This window comes from Pongo pygmaeus, chromosome X, assembly GCF_028885625.2.
Source record: "Pongo pygmaeus isolate AG05252 chromosome X, NHGRI_mPonPyg2-v2.0_pri, whole genome shotgun sequence".
Lineage (NCBI taxonomy): Eukaryota > Metazoa > Chordata > Mammalia > Primates > Hominidae > Pongo > Pongo pygmaeus.
The window spans coordinates 17,385,252-17,405,326 of NC_072396.2; the positions used below are offsets into that span (position 1 = coordinate 17,385,252).

At 43.7% G+C, this 20,075-nt stretch overlaps 1 pseudogene; it reads right to left on the bottom strand.

Moving 5' to 3' along the window:
• Nucleotides 1-3,545: 3,545 nt before the first annotated feature.
• Nucleotides 3,546-12,447, bottom strand: LOC129025431 (solute carrier family 35 member C2-like; annotated as a pseudogene).
• Between the last annotated feature and the right edge of the window lie 7,628 nt (nt 12,448-20,075).

The following is a 20,075-nucleotide window of genomic DNA, read 5'->3' on the forward strand; positions in this document are numbered from 1 at the left end:
TCTTTTTCTTCTTCTTTTTTTTTTTTTTTTTTTTTTGAGACAGAATCTTGCAGTGTCGCCCGGGCTGGAGTGCAGTGACATGATCTCGGCTCAGCTCACTGCCACCTCCATCTCCCAGGTTCAAGCGATTCTCCTTGCCTCAGCCTGCCAAGTAGCTGGGATTACAGGTGCCCGCCACCAGGCCCGGCTAATTTTTTTGTATTTTTAGTAGAGACTGGGTTTCACTATGTTGGCCACGCTGGTCTCGAACTCCTGACCTTGTGATCTGCCCGCCTCAGCTTCCCAAAGTGCTGGGATTACAGGCATGAGCCACTGCGCCTGACCAACATTTCTTTCTAGGACAGTCTTTACATTTCTTTTTTTTTTTTTTGCCATTTTGATCTAGGGGTGTTTAGTGATTTTTTAATTGTTAAAGACACAAACGAATCTATTAGTATTTGGTGAATGTGGATTTTCCTTTTTAGCAATTTCTTTTGATTCTACCTCTAAAATGTATCTTGAGAGCCCTCCAATTCTTTCCATCTTCATGGCCACCAGCCCAGTCCCAGCCACCATTAACTTTCACCTGATCAGAGCCACAGGCTCCCACCTGGTCTTCCCACCACCACTCATGAACATTACAATCCATTTCTCATAAAACATCAAAGGATAGTTGATTAATTTTCTTCCCTTCATTAACTCTTCTTATGCCTTTCCATTGTACCTTGAATGAAGTCCAAACTCCTTATCATAGTCTCTAAGGCCTTATGTGATTGGACTCCTGCTTACATCTCAGGGACGTTTCATATCAAACTTCCCTTTGCTCACTGTGCACCAAGAACATTCTGATCTTTCAGATCACTGAGCTTGCCCATTTTTATTCCACCTCAGGGTCTTTGAACTTACTGTTCTCTTTCAGCCTCTCCACAACCCCAACCCCACTCCTCCTTCTCTTCCTTTGAGTCTTAGCTTAAATGTCATTTTCCCAGGGAGACCTTTGTCAACCACCCAATATAAGTCAGTTGACTGCCCTCCCTATTACTTTCTAGGCTAATTTCATACTGTACTTTCTTCCTAATGCTTATCACACTGCGTGAATTTTCTTTGTTTATTTACTTTTGTCAGTATTCCTTGCTAGAAAATAAGTGCCAAAATTCTAGAATCACTTGTGTCTTGTTCACTGTCTTGTACCTATTATCTGACATGGTGTCTGTCCCATAGCAGGTACTCAAGACACCCCTCCATCTGGCAGGCTGGAAATTGAGCAGGGAGAATGAGGGAGACTGTTTCGGGTGGCCGAGATGATGGTCTGGCTGCTCTTCCTACCCAGGCATGGGCAAAGCCCAAGTCCTACAGGTGGGGAATGCATCAGCTTGGGCTCATGTACTTATGGTTCTTTTTTTCCACTGTGGGTGGGGAGGACCTACAAGATGTCAGAGGAAGCTGACCAGAGTCACCTACGCAAGTTCCCTTCACTGCCAAATGAATAAAAGGAAAAAGAAGATTGCAGCCAGGCACGGTGGTTTATGCCTGTAATCTCAGCACTTTGGGAGGCCAAGGTGGGTGGATCACCTGAAGTCAGGAATTCGAGACCAGCCTGGCTGGCCAACACGGTGAAACCCCGTCTCTACCAAAAATAAAAAAAAAATGAGCCAGGTGTGGTGGCATGAGCCTGTAGTCCTAGCTACTGAGAAGGCTGAGGCGGAAGAATTGCTTGGGCCCAGGAGGCAGAGGTTGCAGTGAGCCGAGATTGCGCCACTGCACTCCAGCCTAGGCTAGAGCGAGACTCCGTCTCAAAAAAAAAAAGAAGGTTGCTAACATCTTTAGGAGACATGTAGAAGGTAAACTGTAGAGGATTATGGATGGACTTGGAAACTAGTTTGCAGACTACTGTGGTAATCCAGCAGAGACAGAGAGGATGTGCTTTGGATGGGGTAGTAGCAGTAGAGATATAAGAAGTGATTGTATTTGAGATGTACCAGAAAGATCTTGTAACGATGTTATGTCATTCTTGCTACTTGATTTGATTTTTGTTCTATGAACTGAGGACCCCCATCCACTCTGCCCTGATCGTCTATTTACATTCTATGACGTTTATATATCTACAGGACTCTTGAGAAAGTTTCCTTTTTCTTTTTTTCTTCTTCCTCATTCTGTTGCCCAGGCTGGAGTGCACTGGTGTGATCATGGCTCACTGTAGCCTTGACCTCCTAGGCTCAGGGGACGGTCCTGCCTCAGCCTCCTTAGTTAGTAGCTGGGACTACGGGTGCATGCACCACATCTGGCTCATTTATGTATTTTTTGTAGAGACGGAGTTTCGTCATGTTGCCCAGGTTGGTCTTGAACTCTTGGACTCAAGTGATCCTCCTGCCTCTGCCTCCCAAAGTGCTGGGATTAGAATCTTGAGCCACCATGCCCAGCCAGGCAAGTTTCTTAAAACCTCCAAGGCTTAGGGTACTCATCTGTAAATTGCAGCAATATTGTGGTGTGGATTTCCTGGCAATACCAATGGGTAGCTTGGGAGTTTAGGTCTCCCCCGAATAATCTTCACTGGGCAGGCTTATTCTTAGTTATAGACAACTGACATCTTCTCAATATTTTGAAATTGCTGTGCAAATACAGATTCAAACAGCTATTTCTAGACACTGTATGGAAATTTGGAAGCAGCTATTGTGTGGATATGAAGAAAGTTATTTTAACACAACTTAAATCAACTAGCCTAGTGCTCTGATAGGCACTGGAAAATGTGACTTTCTAACACTTCCACCTTATTAATTATTGAAGAAATAATTAAAATGAAAACCAGAATTAATTTCTCACCCAAATTAAAAAAGATAGAAAACAAAACAAAATGAACAACTACAGAAACCCATGGGGACTTTGAGGCTTTGGTGAAATGACCACTCAGACAATGTTGATGGGTGTGTAAACTGGTATGAAATCCTTCATGTGAGTTGGTAATGTGTATTGGTCCTCAGTGATATCCACACCTTTTGATCCAATTGCTCTGCTTCATGAGAATGTTATGTGGAATAATCCTAAAGTTGAAGAAACCTTTATGCTTATGAGGGATTTTTTGTTCCTTTTCTCTGGACCGTGAACCATGTATTTCCAAAGTATAAATAAATTTGCTCTCTGAGAAAAGATGCTGCCCAGGTGATGAGGGCCCCAGCCTCTCCAGATCCCCTTCCCAATTGCTCTGCTGTCCAAACCCAGTCCCCTTAGAAAGCTGCTAAGCCGCAGAAATGAGACTTGGCTGTCAGAGTCTGGGAAATAGTTGAGGAGAACCAGCCCACTCCCATCTCCTGCTGTGATTCTAGCACAGCTTGGGCCCAGCTCTGGCTGGCCCCAAGCTGGCCTGGTGCTCACCCTCTCTGTTTGACCATGCTCCAAAGCGAGGGGCAGGAGCCACAAGTCCCTGACCTGGCCACACCACATGGTCATGCCCTGGTGACTCCCGGTCCACTGCTCCCAGCTGCCATGAAGAGCCAGCCACCCAGGTCCCCTGAGCTACTGCCAAGAGTTAGTGGGGAGTGGCCTGCTTTCAAGCTGCTCCCCTTGGCTGGTCACTGCTGCCTCTGGGCCATAAAGTACTCCTCCTCCCCATTGTCATCTTCCTCCTGCTGGCCGCTTCAGGGCAGTGGCTCCAGGTGGGAACTGGAGCCCAGCCCCTTCAAGGGTTCAGAGCTGTCATCATCTCTGGAGTGCAGGACTTTGAGGATATTCCCAAGAGGCAGAGAAGGAAGCCCAGCCAGTTCAGGTGGCTGATCTGATCACCCAGCAGATGAGCTACCAACAGCAAAGTGCAGACTTCCTTCCAAATGCCAGCAATGGAGAGAGTGAGGCTGGAGGGTCTGGAGACCAGGAGGAACTCAGAGAAGTCCAAACCAAAGGTGAGACGCCCACCAAGGAAGAGGCTCCCAAGTACCCCAGGAGCAGCCCTGTATCCTGGAAATGAAATATTTCCCCAGATGTGGACAAATGGCAACTTTCACATACAGCAAAGAGAGGGAAAAGCCCCAGAAACGTGAGTGGCTGCAGGTGGAACGTACTGTCGATGGAGTCCTGGAAGCCAAGATCAGCCTTCTGCAGGAATGTCCGGGTGAGGGTTCAGCGAATTCCACCAATGAGCAAGGTCTCCAGCACCAAGGCGAAGCCCTCCACATTGGGCTGTGTGGACTTGAAGGTGAAGATGAAGAGACCCCTGGTGATGAGGAGGATCACAAGGATCAGTGCCATTGCAGCTTCTCCAGCTTGGAGATCAGAGAGAAGATTGACGATGAAGAGGACAGCTAAAGATTTGGTTATTGTGAAGCTCCAGTTGGACAACCGTATGTCAAGTACTGTTGCCAGTGCTGTGGGAGCCACTCTTCTGAGGTAGTAGGTCCAGCTCAGCACCACGAGGGTCTTGTGGCTGGATCATTCAACCAGCGCCCTTCATTGTGGAAGGCGATGCCTGCCAGTGCAGAAGCATAGTCAACATTGCCTTCCACACAAAGGTCACAAGAGGGCCCACCTCCCTATCCATGGAAGCTGCTACACCCTAGCTCCTGGATCAGTGGGGGCAGGCACCTCTCTTAAAGACAGTTTGCAGGAAGAGCCGATTGAGGTAGACTATGGCTTTCAACAAGAACGTCACCTGGCTAGAGAAGTCCTCTTCACCTCCATGATTCAGAACCAACAGCGGAGCCCCAGGCAGAGTTCTCACCAAAGGGGCTGGTAGCCTGAGCCAACCCCTTCAGCGGTTAACTGGGTGCAGGGCTCACAGGTCCCCAGGTCTGCTCTGACCAGGGTGCCTACTTTTAAAGGTTTTAAAGGTTTATTACATCATATACCTAATTTTTCAACAACAGCAAAGGAATTATAGTTCATTTGCCGGATCAGATGGGCTATTACCCAGCCATTAAACATGGTATATTTAAAGTGTAACATATACGAAAATATAATTTTTTTTTTTTTTTTTTTTTTTTTTGTAGAGACAGAGTCTTGATCTGTCATCTAGGCTAGAGTACAGTGGCACGATCTCGGCTCACTGCAACTTCCTTCTCCTGGATTCAAGCGATTCTCCTGCCTCAGCCTCCTGAGTAGCTGAGATTACAGGCACCTGCCACAACACCTGGCTAGTTTTTGTATTTTTAGTACAGATGGCGTTTCGCCATGTTGGACAGGCTGGTCTCGAACTCCTGACCTCAAGTGATCTGCCTGACTCAGCCTCTCAAAATGCTGGGATTATAGGTGTGAGCCACTGTGCCTGGCCGAAAATATACTTGTTTAATACAAATTAAAAAGCGGGCTGCAAAACTGTCCATATATATTGATTATAACCATATAGAGAAATCTGGGCAGATAAGATTGGAAATAGGCCAGGCGCGGTGGCTCACACTTGTAATCCCAGCACTTTGGGAGGCTGAGGCGGGCAGATCACTTGAGGTCAGGAGTTCGAGACCAGCCTGGCCAACATGGTGAAACCCTGTCTCTGCTAAAAATACAAAAAATTAGCCGGGTGTGGTGGTGGGCGCCTGTAATCCCAGCTACTTGGGAGGCTGAGGTAGGAGAATCGCTTGAACCCAGGAGGCAGAGGTTGCAGTGAGCTGAGATTGCGCCACCGTACTCCAGCCTGAGCAACAAGAGTGAAACTCCGTCTCAAAAAACTTAAAAAAAAAAGATTGGAAATAAAAATACTAAAAAAGCTTATAGTAGTTATATTTAGGTAGTATAATTATGAGTGACATGCCTCCTTCTTTCTAGCATTCTGAGTTTCCCTAACGATTATGCATTAATAGAAATGATTGATGTAGTATGCATTACTCACATATCTGGAGTGGGTGCTGGCTGTTGGCTAGAGTGATGAAGGTGACTGGATTACATGTCTCTGGAAGGGCATCCTGACCTTGTCCACAAGATGATGACCGCATGGGTCCCAGGAACAACCCCAAAGTGCAAGGACTTTCTTTTTTTTAATTATAGTTTTTAGCCAGGTGCAGTGGCTCACTCTTGTAATCCCAGCACTTTGGAAGGCTGAGGCGGCTGGATCACTTGAGGTCAGGAATTTGAGACCAGCCTGGACAACATGGCAAAACCCTGTCTCTACTAAAAATACAAAAATTAGCCAGGCGTGGTGGCACACGCCTGTAATCTCAGCTACTGGGGAGGCTGAAGCAGGGGAATCGCTAGAACCTGGGAGGCGGAGGTTGCAGTAAACTAGGATTGCACCACTGCACTCCAGTGTGGGCGACAGTGAGACTTTGTCTCAAATAAATAAATAAATAATAAATAAATAAATTATAGTTTTAGTGCTTAAGTCATTCTTTATATATGTGTAATAATTTTTTTTTTTGAGACAGAGTTTTGCTCTTGTTGCCCAGGCTGGAGTGCAATGGCGTGATCTCGGCTCACTGCAACCTCCGCCTTCCAGGTTCAAGCAATTCTCCTGCCTCAAGCCTCCCGAGTAGCTGGGATTACAGGCATGCACCACCATGCCTGGCTAATTTTGTATTTTTGGTAGAGACAGGGTTTCTCCATGTTGGTCAGGCTGGTCTCAAACTCCCGACCTCAGGTGATCCGCCTGCCTCAGCCTCCCAAAGTGTTGGGATTAAAGGCATGAGCCACTGTGCCTGGCCTATATGTATAATAAATTATATCTTATTCAGAAAAATGCATAAAATATTCTGTTTTACATTTAGTAAACATCATATAAAATTCTTTAGACTGGAGGCTCACAGTAATGAACAGACATTGGGCATTTCGTAGTCTCCCTGTGGTGCTCTACCCTGACTTCATTTGCCTTCTGTCATCAGAGGTGACCACTATCTATCATTCTGTGGATATTTTTTATGGCTTTACTATCCACTATTTATCACCAAGCAGTGTTTTATTTAATGTTGCCTCATTTGCACTTTCCATGAAAGGAAGTAAATGGATTGGCATCCCTTTGTTTTCTTCCCCCTAGGATATTTCACACCTGCTGGTGTCTGAGTCTTGGACAACCCAATTTGCTCATCCATTCCATTTATTATAGTATTTGGCTTTCTTTGATTTTATGTTCTTCTCTTATGAAAAATGTTACTCGAATCATACTTAAGTTTGCAAGTGCCTATACATAACAAATTTTCTACATTAGAGAAAATTTGCTGGGTTGTAGGTTCTGGGAAACTTCAAGATTACCAGTAATTTCTAATACAGTGTATGAGTTGACCCTTCCACCATTCTTGCACATGTGTCTATTTATTCCATATAATTGGCAACATTGGAACGATCTAATGTTTTAATGAATTATTTTTGTCTATCTAGTGTATGTGAAATGGGATCGTCTTGTGTTTTTATATTGGTTTTTACTAATTAACTATGAGGTTAATAAATTTTCATGTATAGTCTTTGAACTTCTGTGAAACAGTTTCCAGTCAATGTCTTACATTTAGTTCATTTGTTTGTTAGTTTCTCCCAATTTCCTTATATACTCTTATTATTTCTGTGCAGGTTTGCTGTGGACCTGCTTTCAACTCATCAAATACAAAGGAGTCCTATTGCTGGATCATAGTGTATAGTGTCTTTATTACTGCAGTGCAAGCACTTTCCAAGTGTCATGTTTGTTATTTCCCCATTGTCCAAAGCAAGTCACGTGGCCAAGCTCAAGGGTCAGAGTGAAGAGAACTACCCAAGGCAGGGATATAGGGAGGGGAATGATGGTACCATTTTGAAAACAGTCTATTGCAGTAATCATAGACCATAGTAGCTGCTCAGAATCAGGATGATTTAGGCTAGGAAATAAATAAAAATGGCCAGCCCATGGCTTCTGCGTCCCTCTAAGATAAAGTTCAAAGTCCTTAGCTGTGATACATGACTACCTGCTACATGTTATCTCACTATAATGCCTTCTCCCCACCTCAAAACTATAGAGAATGGGCACACAGAGCTTTTTTAATGGGGAATGCACCTTGCTGTTTCACACCCTGTATCGTTGCTCCTGCTGGTTCAACTCGCATATAATCCCCCACCCTGAGTCCCACAGACTAACCCACCATTGATCTTTGAACATCTTTAGAGACACAACAGGATTTACCTCCTCAAAGAAGCCTACCCTCTGCTTTGGATAGAATTGAACATTCATTTCTTTGGAAGTCATAGAGCCACATGCAGTTTTTTTCGTTTTTGTTTTTTGAGACAGGGTCTTGCTCTGTCACCCAGGCTGGAGTGCAGTGGCGTGATCACAGCTCACTGCAGTCTCAACCTCCTAGGCTCAAGTGATCCTCCCTCCACAGCCTCCTGAGCAGCTGGGACCACAGGCACGCACCACCATGCCTGGCTAAATTTTTATTTTTAACATCTTGCTATGTTGCCCAGGCTGGTCTCGAACTCCTGGACTCAAGCAATCCTCCCGCCTCGACCTCCCAAGGTTCTAGGATTACAGGTGTGAGCCACGGTGCCAGCCCAGATTTTTAATTTTGCACCTAAATAACTTTAGTGCTCATTTGTTAACGTGCCCATCTCCCTTTTGGTAGACTCTAAGATCCTCAAAGGTAGGGACTATATCTTTCTTATATTCATATCTTCCTTCCTTCCTTCCTTCCTTCCTTCCTTCCTTCCTTCCTTCCTTCCTTCCTTCCTTCCTTCCTTCCTTCCTTCCTTCCTTCCTTCCTTCCTTCCTTCCTTCCTTCCTTCCTTCCTTCCTTCCTTCCTTCCTTCCTTCCTTCCTTCCTTCCTTCCTTCCTTCCTTCCTTCCTTGATGGAATCTTGCTCTGTCATACAGGCTAGAGTGCAGTAGCGTGATCTTGGGTCACTGCAACCTCCGCCTCCCAGGTTCAAGCAATTCTCCTGCCTCGGCCTCCTGAGTAGCTGGGATTATAGGCGCCCACCACCATGCCTGGTTAATTTTTGTATTTTTAGTAGAGACGGGGTTTCACCATGTTGGTCAGGCTGGTCTCGAACTCCGGACCTCAGGTGATCCGCCCACCTCGACCTCCCAAAGTGTTGGGATTACAGGCGTGAGCCACTACGCCCGGCCAGTATTTTCATGCACGGATAGTTGTTCAAATTGATGTTTTGGCAGAGGTGGTGGTGGGGCAGTCATTGGAGAGTCCTATTCCACCATCTTGCTCCAACTTCCCCCATTTTATTCGCTTTGTGAAACAACAAGCTTGAAATACTGAAAACTTCATAGCAAACTTTGTGAGAAAGAAACCTACTACTACTTAACACTGAAAACAGAAATATATAGCTTTGGGCCAGGCACAGTGGCTCATGCCTGTAATCCTAGCAGTTTGGGAGGCTGAGGTGGGTGGATCACCTGAGGTCAGGAGTTGAAAACCAGCCTGGCCAATATGGTGAAACCCTGTCTCTACTAAAAATACAAAAATTAGCTGGGCCGTGGTGATAAGTGCCTGTAATCCCAGCTACTCGGGAGGCTGAGTCAGGAGAATTGCTTGAGCCTGGGAGGCGGAGGTTGCAGTGAGCCGAGATCGCACCACTGCACTCTAGCCTGGGCAACAGAGTGAGACTCTGTCTCAGAAAAAAAAAAAAAAAAAAGAAATATATAGCTTTGCAGCCCTGACAGAAACAAAACTCAGCTTGACATATTAAATGTAGAAATCATTACGTAGGTAGAAAATTTTAAACTTTGTCAAGTTTCTTTAGAATGGACACCCATTAAGAGTTATAACAACATTTAAATTCAGAAAATCAATCATCTCAAAAAATTTTAACAGCTTAAATATTTTTCATAATTATGTTTGTGAAAGAAATGGAAACAAAAAGCCCAGGAAGCAGGGTGATACTATTGCTAGTTATAATTTCTATTTTTAACACCCTAAATGTCTTAGTTCTCATTTCTTCTTGCATTTCAGCTTGTGGTTGGCTTTGCAAAGCTAACATTTTCTTTGGTGACAGTTTTTAAAACATAAGCCAGAAGACTTTGGTCAGGAGCTTCCCCATTCCATAGAACATCTGAGAACTTAAAAAAAATGGTATTTAAATTGGACTAAGAAGATAAAGTAATGTGATATTTTGATAGGTGCTTATTTTTGTTTTGTTTGTTTTTAACTTCTGGACCTATCCCAATGTTTTCCAGGATCCTCAGAACATATGGGTGGCCTTTTCTTTTAAAAATATATATAAACCCGGCCGAGTGTGGTGGCCCATGCCTGTAATCAGGCTGAGGTGGGAGGAACACTTGAGCTCAGGAATTTGAGACCATTCTGGGCAGCATAGTGGGACCCTGTCTCTATAAAAAATAAAAAATTAGCCCAACATGGTGGTGCATGCCTGTGGTCCCAGCTACTTGGGAGGCTGAGGCAGGAGGATCACTTGAGCCTGGGAGTTTGAGGCTGCACTGAGCTATGATCATGCTACTGCACTCCAGCCTGGGTGACAGAGCAAGATACTGTCTCTAAGAAAAAAAAAGTGGGGGGAGGGTGGTGTTTTTTAAATTACAGTCTCTTTCAGCAGGAAAATAAAAGCTTTCCCAGAAGCGTCCTAGGAGAATTCTTCCCTTCATTTTGTTGGCCAGTGTTGGGTAACGTGGCCATTATTAGATGCAGGGGGTCTGGTAAAGTGGATAAGAGGAGCATAATAGCTAATGTCAGATTGTTCCCTAAATAAAATGGGAGTTGTATCAATAAACAGAAGGTTTGTGGAGGAGGTGGGGATGAGATGGCAGTTAGGCAGGCAAAGTACATCACCTGCCATGATGCAATATTTGTGTAGCTAAAAACTTGTAATGCAGTTAGATAGAATGAATATGTTCTAGTGTTCCACAGCACAGCAGGGTGACTGTAGTTAATGATATAGTGTGGATACTTGTTCCCACACAAGTCTCATGTGGAATTGTAATCCCCAATGCTGGAAGTGGGGCCAGTGGGAGGTGATTGGATCATGGGGGCAGATCCCTCATGAATGGCTTAGGCCATCCCCTTCATGATATGTGAGCTCTTGCTCTGAGTTCACATGAGATGCTTTGTTTAAAAGCATGTGGCTGGCCGGGTGTGGTGGTTCACTCCTGTAATCCCAGCACTTTGGGAGGCCGAGGCAGGTGGATTGCCTGAGCTCAGGAGTTCGAGACCAGCCCGGGTAACATGGTGAAAGCCCGTGTCTACTAAAATACAAAAAATTAGCTGGGTGTAGTGGCATGTGCCTGTAGTCTCAGCTACTTGGGAGGCTGAGACAGGAGAATTGTTTGAACCCGGGAGATGGAGGTTGCAGTGAGCCCAAATTGCACCACTGCACTCCAGCCTCAGTGACAGAGCGAGACTCCTTCTCCAAAGAAAGAAAAAAGCATGTGGCAACTCTCTCCCAACTCTCTCTTGCTTGCTCCTGCTTTTGCCATGTGACATGCTTGTTCCCCCTTCACCGTCTGCCATGATTGAAAGCTCCCTGAGGTTTCACTGGAAGCCAAGCAGATGCCAGCACCATGCTTCCTGCAGAACCGTGAGCCAATTAAACCTCTTTTCCTAGTCTCAGGTATTTCTTTATAGCAATGCAAGAACAGCCTAATACAGTTAACAGTAATTTATTTTATACTTCAAAATAGCTAGAAGAGATTTGAAGTGTTCCCAATACAAAGAAATGATAAATATTTGAGGTGATAGATACCCTGATTTGATCATTACACGTTGTATGTATGTATCAAATACCTAAATACCCTGATTTGATCATTACACATTGTATGCGTGTATCAAAATATCACATGGACCCATCCCATAAATAAGTGCAATTATTGTGATCAATAAAAATGTTTTGGTTGGGCGTGGTGGCTCAAGCCTGTAATTTCAGCACTTTGGGAGGCTGAGGCTGGTGATTCACTTGAGCACAGGAATTTGGGACCAGCTTGAGTAATGGCGTAACAGTCCCTACAAAAATTACAAAAATTAGCTGAGTGTGATAGCATGCACCCAGCTACTCAGAAGGCTGAGGTGGGAGGATCACTTGAGCCCAGGAGGTGGAGATTGCAGTGAGCAAAAATCTCACCACCGCACTCCAGCCTAGGTGACAGAGCAAGACCCTGTCTGAAAAAAGTTTTAATGGTAAATTACATTTGAATATCAGTCAAAATGGTGACAGCAATTATTCTATAGTCCCTTACTACTAAAGTGGGCTCCCTGGTGAGCAGAATGGGTGTACCCTGAAAGCGTTAGAAATGCAGAATCAGGGTCCACCCTCGACCTACTGAATTAGAATTTGCAGTTTAACAAGAACTCCAAGTGATTCCTATGCACACTAAGGTTTGAGATGTTCCGGCTGAGGTGACTCAGTACAATATGCCTAAAATACTCTAGATCAGGCAAATTGCTATTGTGAAATAGGGACAAATTGGCATCAGTACTCAAAAGCACAGAAAATAAAAGTTCAAATATAAGAACAGTGGGCAAAAATCAGAAAACTTTGAAATGTTGTAATGTGAGCATAATGCAATGGATACAGGAGAAGAAAAGAGATTATTTTTTCGGTCAAGTGGAATGAGACTCACCTGATGGCCATTGTATCACACCCTAACGTCATATTTATGATTACATTCAGTAATACTAAGTTCCTTATAGCATATAAAAGTGCCATTTAATAAGTCTTCACCAGCAAAGACGGAATAATCAAGCATTCAAACTGATTAATCCTTAAGTACAAAGATGAAGCTAGTGTCACCAGTGATAGCCAACATGAAAGTTAGATGAACTGCTGTAAACCTACCTCATAAGACCACGACTTCCTCTCTGTAAGATTTTAATTCTTTATTGAAACACTTTGTAGTGGGTGAAAATGAAGTTTTCTCATTTATCTTTTAATGAGCTCTTACAGTATATTTTATGCCAATCATTCTAAAGTATTTTAAGACTCATTGATTATTAATTATTGATTATGCTTGTTGCCTCAGCCTCTTTTTTTCAGAATAGAAATACTAATGATTTTCAATGTTGCCCCAGGCTAGAGTTCATTTAAAAGCAAATACATTGGTTTTTTTGAAACATTATTTATAATAGACCATAGTCTATAGTGGTCATGCTTGTGGTGAAACTGCTTATAGTACATACATACCCCAAAGTTGGAAGTAAAACGCTAGAGTCAGCATTTTACTTTGGGAAGGTTATACCAATTTATGTCAGCAAGCATATTTGCTTTTTAACGGTGAAACTGGACCAGCATAGAAAGCTATTTTGGCTAAATGTATTGCTTGAATTGATCTGTTTCATCACAGAACTCTTCCAGGCAGCAGACTTGGAGAACTGCTTCTTTAAGGGAAATTAATGCAGGCTGTAAAAAAAAAAAGGCAGATAGAAGGCATTAAAAACAGACACTTCATGAAAGAAGACATAGGAATGTCCAAGAAGTACATGTAACAGTGCTCATCATCGTTAGTTATCGCGGAAATGGAATTAAAACCCAGTTGAGATACCACTATGTGGCTAAAATTTTGAAAAGCTGACGATGCCAAGTCATGGCAACAATGTGGAGCAACTGGAATTTTCTTGAACTGCTGGTAGGAACTTAAAATGGTACAACATGGATCACCTGAGGTCAGGAGTTTGAGACCAGCCTGGCCAACATGGCAAAACCCTGTCTCTACTAAAAATACAAAAATTAGCCAGGCGTGGTGGTGGGCACCTGCAATCCCAGCTACTTGGGAGGCTGAGGCAGGAGAATCACTTGAACCCAGGAGGTGGAGGATGCAGTGAGCTGAGTTCTATAGTGCCACTGCACTCCAGCCTGGGCGACACAGCAAGACTCTGTCACACACACAAAAAAAAAGGTACAACAATTTTTGTCAGTTTCTTATAAAGTTATACCTACATCTACCCTAGGACCCATGAATTCCACGCCTAGGTATTTTCTCATGAGTCATGAAACCATTTGTCAAAAACAAACAAACGAACAAACAAAAAACCTCGCACAAAAATGTTCATTAGCAACTTTCTTCCTAAGAGCCCCAAACTGAAAACAACTCAAATATCCATCAGCAGGAGAATTAATAATCAAATAGCAGCATATTGATACAATGGAATACTACTGAGTAATAAAAAGGAAATAAATAGGACACATGCAACAACATGAATGAGTCTCAGAAACATCATGTTGAATGAAAAAAGCCATTCTGTCAGAGTCCATGTAAGTGAAATTCTAGAACAAGCAAAACTAACCTATAGTGATAAAATCCAGAAAGTAATTGGAGGGACTTGCAGGGGTGGGGAAGGTAGGTACATGGGGATTGACTGGAAAGAGGCAAAAGGGACCTCTAAGATGGAAGAAATAGTCTACATCGGCCTGGCCCAGTGGTTCAAGCCTAAAATCCCAGCATTTTGGGAGGCCAAGGCAGGTGGAACGCTTGAGCCCAGGAGTTTGAGACCAGTCTGGGCAACATGGTGAAACTCGTCTCTACAAAAAATACAAAAAATTAGCCAGGCATGGTGGTATGCACGTAGTCCCAGCTACTCTGGAGGCTGAGGTGGGAGGATCACTTGAGCCCAGGAGGCAGAGGTTGCAGTAAGCTATGATGGTGCTGCTGCACTCCAGCTTGGGTGACAGAGCAAGACCCTGTCTCAGAAAACAAAAAATGAAATATTCTAGGTCTTGATTTTGGTATCAGTTACACAAATACATAATTGCCAAGACCCATAGAACTGTATACTTAAGATCTATGTAGGTCAGGTGCAGTGGCTCATGCCTGTAATGCTAGCACTTTAGGAGGCCGAGGTGGGCAGATCACTTGAGGTCAAGAGTTTGAGACCAGCCTGGGCAACATGGGGAAACCCCGTCTCTACAAAAAATACAAAAATTATCTGGGCATGGTGGCATGCACCTGTGGTCCCAGCTACTCGGGAGGCTGAGGTGGGAGGATCAATTGAGCCTGGGAGGTCAAGGCTGCATGAGCCGTGTTCATACCACTGCACTCAAGCCTGGGTGACAGAGCGAAACCCTGTTTCCAAACAAACAAACAAACAAACAAAATAAAACAAAACAAAAACTATATATGTTTTATGTCAATTATACTTCAATTTAAAAAGTAAGACCCCCCTTTTGTCCCCACCCTGCCAAAGAGGATGTCTGCCCAGACAACCTAACTAGTGCAAAAAATTCTGTTTCAGCTAAGTCCCTCCAGGTAAGACATAAGTTCTGTTGGACTTGAACTCCAGGTAGGAATTAACCAACATGCACTATGGCTCTGTCCTTTCTGAACCTGAGGATCCTGTGGTTTAACTAACTTACTCTGGTGTTTTAGTAAAAGCTGCCTTTCCTACCTCAATTTTTATTTTCCTTTTCTGTCTTAGCTTTTCTGGTCTTTTGACTACAAACATTTGTTGATAAGGCATGATATATATGAAAAAAAATTTGTTGTCTTTTTTGAGACTTATTCCATCTCTTTTTTAAAAAGAAAGCACAATGGTGTGTTTGACTTTTCTTTTCTTTCTTTCTTTCTTTTTTTTTTTTTGAGATGGAGTTTCACTCTTGTTGCTCAGGCTGGAGTGCAATGGCGTGATCTCGGCTCACCGCAACCTCCACCTCCCGGGTTCAAGCGATTCTTCTGCCTCAGCCTCCCGAGTAGCTGTGATTACGGGCATGCAACACCACACCCAGCTAATTTTGTATTTTTAGTAGAGACAGTGTTTCTCCACGTTGGTCAGGCTGGTCTTGAACTCCCGACCTCAGGTGGTCCGCCTGCCTTGGCCTCCCAAAGTGCTGGGATTACAGGCGCAAGCCACCGCGCCCAGCCCTTTTCTTTCCTTTTTTTTTTTTAGAGACTGTGTCTCACTCTTTGCCCTGGCAGGAGTGCATTGGTGCCATCATAGCTCACTGCAGCCTCGACCTCCCAGAGCTCAAGTGATCCTTCCACCTCAGCCTTCTTAGTAGCTGGGACCACAGGTACGCGCCACCAAGCCCAGCTAACTTTTTTTGTTTGTGTTTTAGTAGAGACGAGGTCTCCCTGTGTTGCCCAGACTGGTCTCAAACTGCTAGGCTCAAGTGATCCTCCCTCCTTGGCCTCTCAAAGTGCTGGGATTACAGGCATGAGCCATTGTGCTTGGCCGTGTTTTACTTTTCTAACTGCCAAATTTGATCCAGTGCAGTTACTTAATTAGATTAGATTACTGTTTATATTAAACTCAAATAACGATTAAATTGAACAATTTCATGACAAGAGCTCACAAATGAAATCAGCCGAAATCAGCTAGTGCTTGTCTTAACCTATCCTTGGCTGCGTATGCTGCCTCATCATCAGAGGGCGTACAAGGCTGAGCTGACAGATGAATGACCCCTGTTAATGGAGTACAGATAGTTCACAGAAGCCAAATGTGATCAGCAGCACTTGCAAATGTCTCTCTTTCAATGCTGCTGCATGGCAAGAACACAGGTGGTGTCCTCAAGAGGTCTCCCTCTATGCTGTTTGACCTCCACATCACACTCTTCATCTGCAGCTTCAGAATCCAAGGTCTATCCAGATGACAGGATATTTTTTAAAAAAACTTTAAAAATAGAGATATAACATACATACAGTTGTGGCAGCTAGTCAGCAAAGATGGCTCCAATCTTCATGCTGTGGCAGTCCCCTCCCACATTGAGTCAGGCTGGCCCATGACTTGAGTTAAACAAGAGAATGTGGCAGAAGTGACCCTGGGCCAGTTCTGGGCCTGGCTTTTAGAAGCATTGGTAGGTTCTGGTTCCTTTCTCTTGGAACACTTGTTTTTGGGAGCCCTGTCAGTTTGGATCCTCCAAGAAACAAACACCAAGACTGAATTATATGTGCAGGAGATTTATTAGGAGAAATGTTACGGAAGGATAAAGGGCCCCTGGCCAAATGCACCAATCTTATATTAGGTTGGTGCAAAATTAATTGAGGTTTTTGCCATTACTTTCAACGGCAAGAGCCACAATTACTTGTGCATCAACCTAATACAGCTCAGTGAATGTTTACATATACAAATCCATACATAAAGATCACTTGGGGCCAAGCGTGGTGGCTCACACCTGTAATCCCAACACTTTGGGAGGCCAAGGCAGGTGAATCACCTGAGGTCAGGTGTTCGAGACCAGCCTGGCCAACATGGTGAAACCTCGTCTCTATTAAAAATACAAAAATTAGCCAGGTGCGGTGGTGCATGCCTGTAGTCCCAGCTACTCGGGAGGCTGAGGCATGAGAATCGCTTGAATCCAGGAGATGGAGGTTGCAGTGAGCTGAGGTCGTGCCACTGCACTCCAGTCGAGGGGACAGGGTGAGATTCCATCTCAAAAAAAAAAAAAAAAATCAATCGGATCAAGATATAGAACATTTACAACAACCTAGAATGTTCCCTCCTGGTCCCTCCCCAGTCAATGCCACTCCCCGACATAGAGGTAGCCACTCTCCTGAGTTCTATTGCCATATATTAGTTTTACACATTCTTGAACTTCACTTAAATGGAACGGTACAGTACATACTTTTTAGTGTCTGTCTTCTTTCACTTATTGTTGTGTCTGTGACTCATCCACATGGTTGGGTGCAACAGGAATTTGTTCCTTTTTTTTTTTTTTTTGAGACAGAGTCTCGCTCTGTCACCAGGCTAGAGTGAAGTGGTGCAATCTCGGCTCACTGCAACCTCTGCCTCCTGGGTTCAAGTGATTTTCCTGCTTCAGCCTCCTGAGTAGCTGGGACTACAGGCGTGCGCCACCATGCCCAGCTAATTTTTGTACTTTTAGTAGAGATGGAGTTTCACCATGTTGGTCAGGATGGTCTCGATCTCTTGACCTCGAGATCTGCCCGCCTCCGCCTCCAAAAGTGCTGGGATTACAGGTGTGAGCCACTGCGCCGGGCCAAATTTGTTCTTTTTTTTTTTCTTTTATTATTATTATTATTATTATTATACTTTAGGTTTTATGGTACATGTGCGCAATGTGCAGGTAAGTTACATATGTATACATGTGCCATGCTGGTGCGCTGCACCCACCAACTTGTCATCTAGCATTAGGTATATCTCCCAATGCTATCCCTCCCCCCTCCCCCCACCCCACAACAGTCCCCGAAGTGTGATGTTCCCCTTCCTGTGTCCATGTGTTCTCATTGTTCAATTCCCACCTATGAGTGAGAATATGTGGTGTTTGGTTTTTTGTTCTTGCGATAGTTTACTGAGAATGATGATTTCCAATTTCATCCATGTCCCTACAAAGGACATGAACTCATCATTTTTTATGGCTGCATAGTATTCCATGGTGTATATGTGCCACATTTTCTTAATCCAGTCTATCATTGTTGGACATTTGGGTTGGTTCCTTTATTGCTGTGTAGTTTTCTATTTGTATGAATATACCATACTGCGTTTACCTATTGCCCTGTTGTAGATGTTTCTGGGTTTTGGCTCTTATAAATACAGCTGCTTTAAACATTCTTATATAAGTCTCTGGACAGACATGTGCACCATTTTCCTCGGGTCTATATCTAGCAGTTGGATTTTTGGGTCGTGGGATGGCATATGTTTAGCTTCAGTAGATAATGCCAAACTGATTGAATATTTTGTAAATAGATTTCTATTTAGTTTAATAAATGATAATGACAACTCAGGGGCATTTAAGTAAGAGCCCCCCTGCTTACTTGTCTTTCTCACCCACTTGACTTAAAGCTCCATGGTGGCATGAATCATATCTATCTTCTTTTTAAAAGTTTTTATTTTTATTTGTTTATTTTTAATTTTTTTTTCAGCTAGTCAAAATGAAGCAGTGGGAGTGGAGAAAGAACAAAGACATCCATAACTAATTGTGATCACGTCGTTGTAAACACCACTGCACTCGGACCAGCCTATCTTCTTCATGTAGTGCAGTGTATGTGGTGCCTATTTGTTGAAAAAAAAAAAGAGTATAGGCTGGGTATGGTGGCTCATGACTATAATCCCAGCATTTTGGGAGGCCAAGGTGGGAGGATCACTTGAGCCTAGGAGTTTGAGACCAGCCTGGGCAGCAAGTGAGATCTTGTCTCTACAAAAATATTTTAAAATAAGCAGGATGTGGTGGTGTGTGCTTATAGTCTCTACAAGGACTATAAGCTACTAGGGAGGCTGAGGTAGGAGGCTACTAGGAGGCTTGCTTAAGCCTGGGAGGTCGAGGCTACAGTGAGCTGTAATTGTGCCACTGCTCTCCGCCTAAGCAACAGAGTGAGACCATGTCTCAAAAAAAAAAAAAAAAAAGTATAAATAAGGTGTCATTGTTTAACACTGAGAAATATATACTTCTGACTGGATTTTAGGTACTATGGTGAGCAAATGGAGGAAAAAAGACTAATTTTTTTTTCTGGACCTTCCAAAGGTATTATTCATAATCATTTTTTCCCAGAAGTGACAGTATTTATAACCATTTGACTCTACGTATATGAATAGGGGTTTTCTAAACTTTCTACTAGATTTCAGTATTGTGGAGACACGTCCAGAGTAAAATGATTAAGTCCTTAGAGTAGGGCTGTTTAATAATTAAGTCTTTAGAGTAGAGCTGTTTAATCTGAAGTTTGTGGATGGGTTTTGTGAGGGCCTGAAATTGCATGCAAGATTTTATGTGCAAATAGATATGTCACTCAGGATCCTTGATTGCAAGTGGCAGAAGCTCAGCTAGGATTCACTTATGTAACAAAGGGGTTTCATGGCAGGGTCTTGGTTTGGCTCATATAGTTCAAGGAAGACAGGCACAGCCATGCCTAGGCCAAAATCTCGGGGTTAAGCCTAGAACTTGGACTAAAAACAAAAACCAAAAACCAAAAAACAAAGTCAAAGACAAAAACAAAACAAAATAAAATCTGGGGGTGCCTCATGCCCTGCTGGCTTGGGGACATCTGGTTGGCAGAATCCAAAGCACATCTGAAACCCAAGTTTCAGGAGAACCTAGAAAATGTAGTTTTTAGCTTTCCAATTTCTTCAGGACAGGAAGCACCCTAAAATAATGTTGTAATAGATCATGGGATTCTTTCTTTCTCTCTTTCTCTCTCCTTCCTTCCTTCTTTCCTTCCATCCTTCCTTCCTTCCTCCCTCCCTCTCTCCCTCTCTCTTTCTTTCTTTCCTTTTTGACGGAGTTTCACTCTTGTTGCCCAGGCTGGAATGCAATGGCACGATCTTGGCTCACTGCAACTTCTGCCTCCCGGGTTCAAGCGATTCTCCTGCCTCAGCCTCTCA